Source organism: Procambarus clarkii, chromosome 70, assembly GCF_040958095.1.
Source record: "Procambarus clarkii isolate CNS0578487 chromosome 70, FALCON_Pclarkii_2.0, whole genome shotgun sequence".
NCBI classification, from domain to species: Eukaryota; Metazoa; Arthropoda; class Malacostraca; order Decapoda; family Cambaridae; genus Procambarus; species Procambarus clarkii.
The window spans coordinates 20,328,250-20,333,174 of record NC_091219.1 but is presented as its reverse complement, the minus strand read 5'-3'; positions in this window follow the sequence as shown (position 1 = coordinate 20,333,174).

Sequence of the window (4,925 nt, the reverse complement as noted above, 5' to 3'; positions counted from 1 at the left end):
AGCCGGTCGGCCGAGCGGACCGGCTCACTGGACTTGTGATCCTGTGGTCCTCGGTTCGATCCCAGGCGCCGGCGAGAAACAATGGGCAGAGTTTCTTTCACCCTATGCCCCTGTTACCTAGCAGTAAAATAGGTACCTGGGTGTTAGTCAGCTGTCACGGGCTGCTTCCTGGGGGTGGAGGCCTGGTCGAGGACCGGGCCGCGGGGACACTAAAAGCCCCGAAATCATCTCAAGATAACCTCAAGATACGTCTTTGTACCGTAGCTGGGGCTTGCCTGTTGGACGCTTTCCCTGCCTCAGCTCTCCATACAGGAGATCCTTGGGGATCCTGCCGTCGCCCATTCGCACAACGTGCCCGAGCCAGCGCATTCGTCTCTGTTTCAGCATTGTGTACATGCTGGTGATTCTTGCTCTCCCCAAGACGTTGTTGTTTGTCACCTTGTCCTGCCAGGTGATGTCCAAGACGTGTCTAAGGCAGCGCATGTGGTAGGCATTCAGCCGTCTTTCCTGACGGGCGCGGAGTGTCCAAGACTCACTGCCATAAAGGAGAGTGCTCAGGACACAGTCTCTGTAAACCTGAATCTTAGTTCTTAGTATACTCAGTATACTACCATGTGTATACTCAGTTCTTAGTATACACATGGTAGTAGATGCCTTACCGATGCGTTTGTTTACCTCCGTATCAAGAGAGAGGGAGTCAGAGATTGTGGAGCCCAGTTACACGAAGTCGTGAACGACTTCCAGTTTGGAATCAGAGATGCTGATATAAGGTGGGGAGTCCACTCCCCTTTACTTTATCTTACGTAGCTGTTTATTAATGGTGACAGTGTCCAGTGAATATGGTTACAGTGAAGAAGGGAAGGTGGTGAAGGGTATGGAAGATAGTGAAGGGTCGGGAAGGTGGTGAAGGGTAGGGAAGGTTAGGAAGGTGGTGAAGGGTAAGGAAGGTGGTGAAGAGTAGGGAAGGTGGTGAAGGGTATGGAAGATAGTGAAGGGTAGGGAAGATAGTGAAGGGTAGGGAAGGTGGTAAATAGTAGGAAAAATGGTGAGAGGTAGGAAAGATTGTAAAGGGTAGGGAAGAAGGTGAAGAGTAGGGAAGATGCTGAAGGGTAGGGATGGTGGTAGAAGGTAGAGAAGATGGTGAAAGGTAGGGGAGGTAGTGAGTGGTAGGGAAGATGGGTGAAGGGAAGGGAAGGGAAGGGAAGGTGGAGAAGGGTAGGTAAGATGGTAAAGGGTAGGGATGATGGTGAAGGGTAGGGAAGGTGGTGAAGGGTAGGGATGATGGTGAAAGGTAGGTAAGGTGGAGAAGGGTAGAGAAGGATTGACGATTGAAGGATTGGCCAGTTTATTGACGGTTGAGAGGCGGGACCAAAGAGCCAGAGCTCAACCCCCGCAAAGCACAACTAGTTGAGTACACGTACATACATCAACGTAAAGGAATTCATTTTCAAGTTTTTCTCTGGAAGATACCAGAACTCGTAAAAAAGTTTAAATAGTCTCTGTGAATGCAAGTGTCTCTCTCTCTCTCTCTCTCTCTCTCTCTCTCTCTCTCCCCACTCCCTCCATCTCCTCTCTTCCTAAACCCTCCCAACACATTCAGACTCTTTACGACATCCATGAAAAACACCAAAAATTAATGTATGCACATTATTGAATGAGGGCAAGAATGGCTGGTTCACGGGCCCCGAAAAACAAAGAGAAAGATATAACTGGCACGGCGGTGAAAATTCCCGAGCAATTGTAAGCAGAGTTATGAGAGGAGGAGAAGCTATCGAAGTTAGGAGGAGGGTAACTTGTGCAGCCGCTCGTGTAGAGGTTGGTGAGGGGTTGTGGGTTATCCACTGATGACACTGTCTGGGTAGCTGCCACTATCTGGCTCTATTAGAGTGGTTGTCAGGGGCCTGATAGAGTGGTGTCAGGTCCTGATAGAGTGGTGTCAGTGCCTGATAGAGTGGTGTCAGGGGCTGATAGAGTGGTGTCAGGGCCTGCTAGAGTGGTGTCAGGGTCTGATAGAGTGGTGTCAGGGTCTGATAGAGTGGTGTCAGGGCCTGATAGAGTGGTGTCAGGGCCTGCTAGAGTGGTGTCAGGGTCTGATAGAGTGGTGTCAGGGCCTGCTAGAGGTGGTGTCAGGGCCTGCTAGAGTGGTGTCAGGGCCTGATATAGTGGTGTCAGGGCCTGCTAGAGTGGTGTCAGGGGTCTGCTAGAGTGGTGTCAGGGGTCTGCTAGAGTGGTGTCAGGGCCTGATAGAGTGGTGTCAGGGGCTGATAGAGTGGAGTCAGGGGCTGATAGAGTGGTGTCAGGGTCTGATAGAGTGGTGTCAGGGCCTGATAGAGTGGTGTCAGGGCCTGATAGAGTGGTGTCAGGGGCTGATAGAGTGGTGTCAGGGCCTGCTAGAGTGGTGTCAGGGGCTGCTAGAGTGGTGTCAGGGTCTGATAGAGTTGGTGTCAGGGGCTGATAGAGTGGTTTGTCAGGGGCTGATAGAGTGGTGTCAGGGCCTGCTAGAGTGGTGTCAGGGTCTGATAGAGTGGTGTCAGGGTCTGATAGAGTGGTGTCAGGGTCTGATAGAGTGGTGTCCAGGGTCTTGATAGAGTGGTGTCAGGGTCTGAGTGTTGTCAGGGCCTGCTTGAGTGGTGTCAGGGTCTGATAGAGTGGTGTCAGGGCCTGATAGAGTGGTGTCAGGGGCTGATAGAGTGTGTGTCAGGGGCTGATAGAGTGGTGTCAGGGCCTGATAGAGTGGTGTCAGGGGCTGATAGACTGGAGTCAGGGCCTGCTAGGTTAGTGTCAGGGCCTCCTTGAGTGGTGTCATGTCCTAACAGACTGGTGTCAGGGCCTGCTAACCTTCTTTCAAGGCCTGCTAGACTGGTATCAGGGGAAACTAGAGTAGAAACTAGAGGGGAAACTAGAGTAGAGTAGAGGGGGAAACTAGAAACTAGTTGCCAAAACCTTCTAGATTAGTGCTAAAAACTGCTAAATTGGTGCTAAAGCATACTAGAGTGATGTAAAATTCCGTGTTGAACAGGCTCAGGTTCAGGAAGTGACATTAGTGTGAGGCAGGGTTGTCTTGGTGGCAGGGTGGAGTAGTGACCAGATGGAGTGAACTCTGAGCGACTCGATAATTTGATATCGGATTCGTTAGGTCGTGTAGGAATAGTCTGATATTGGCTTGGTCAGGTAGTGTAGTAATTGTTTTAAAATTGGTTGCTCAATACAACCTTTCTTGCTCCTCAATTATCACTGAGATTCTTTGTAATAGATTAATTGAATGGTAACGAATGAATTAAATGTATTATCTTACTGTCCTATTCTACTTCTGAGATTCATGTGTTCGTGGCTGAACGATTGGATACTTGTGTACTGGATACATGAATGGATAAATGTATTCTGCCACGAAGACACACCAAAAGGAGGTCTGTAAATAACGTTAACAAACGGTTAACCTGCACAATGCTCGCAATATTAACCATAATTAAAAGTTGTTTTCTAAACATTAAGTCGTCCAAGAATTGACCTCAAGAGTTAACTGAAGTGCGCCTCTCAACTCTCAGCTTCTGACAACAAGCACCAAATGTGTAGTTATGTTTCGTGTTTCTGGGTGTAGCAGAGCAGTTATACTGGTTGATACCTGGTTGATACCTGGTTGATACCTGGTTGATGGGGTTCTGGGAGTTCTTCTACTCCCCAAGCCCGGCCCCGAGGCCAGGCTCGACTTGTGAGAGTTTGGTCCACCAGGCTGTTGCTTGGAGCGGCCCGCAGGCCCACATACCCACCACAGCCCGGTTGGTCCGGCACTCCTTGGAGGAATAAATCTAGTTTCCTCTTGAAAATGCCCACGGTTGTTCCGGCAATATTTCTTATGCTTGCTGGGAGGACGTTGAACAACCGCGGACCTCTGATGTTTATACAGTGTTCTCTGATACTGACTCGTGGTGTACACACACTCTAGCTCAAGCCAGAGCCTAAAGTATTCACGGTTCGATGATCATACAAGTTTTTGTAATGATTTTAATGAACGCGAAAAAGGTTTTGCTCCTTTCTGGCACTGTGTTACATGCAGAACACTTGGTAGTAATTGAAACAATACAACTGTTTCTCAAAATTAACGCAGATCTGTGTAACAGTGAGAGTGGAAGAGAAGTTGGGGAATATCTAGATGAAATATCGAAGGATTCTTCAGTTCGCGGAGCGAGGTCTCAGCCGCAAAGCCTTCTTATTAAACTTTCTTAAATTTGCTGCTTGAGAAATAATTCCAGGTATATAATGGCAAAAGTTTAATGAGCTACGGTTTTCCATTTAGCCGATTTGGAGTTTCATATTAATTTGGATTTTCATATATATATATATATATATATATATATATATATATATATATATATATAATATTATATATATATAATATATATATATATATATATATAGACATATGTCGTACCTAGTAGCCAGAACGCACTTCCCAGCCTACTATGCAAGGCCCGATTTGCCTAATAAGCCAAGTTTTCATGAATTAATGTTTTTTCGACTACCTAACCTACCTAACCTAACCTAACCTAACTTTTTCGGCTACCTAACCTAACCTAGCCTATAAGATAGGTTAGGTTAGGTTAGGTAGGGTTGGTTAGGTTCGGTCATATATCTACGTTAATTTTAACTCCAATAAAAAAAAATTTACCTACATAATGAAATGGGTAGCTTTATCATTTCATAAGAAAAAAATTAGAGAAAATATATTAATTCAGGAAAACTTGGCTTATTAGGCAAATCGGGCCTTGCATAGTAGGCTGAGAAGTGCGTTCTGGCTACTAGGTACGACATATATATATATATATATATATATATATAATATATATATATCTATAATAATATATATATAATATAATATACAGACAATATGATCTATGACTGTGATCACATTAATGGCGAAAGCCCCA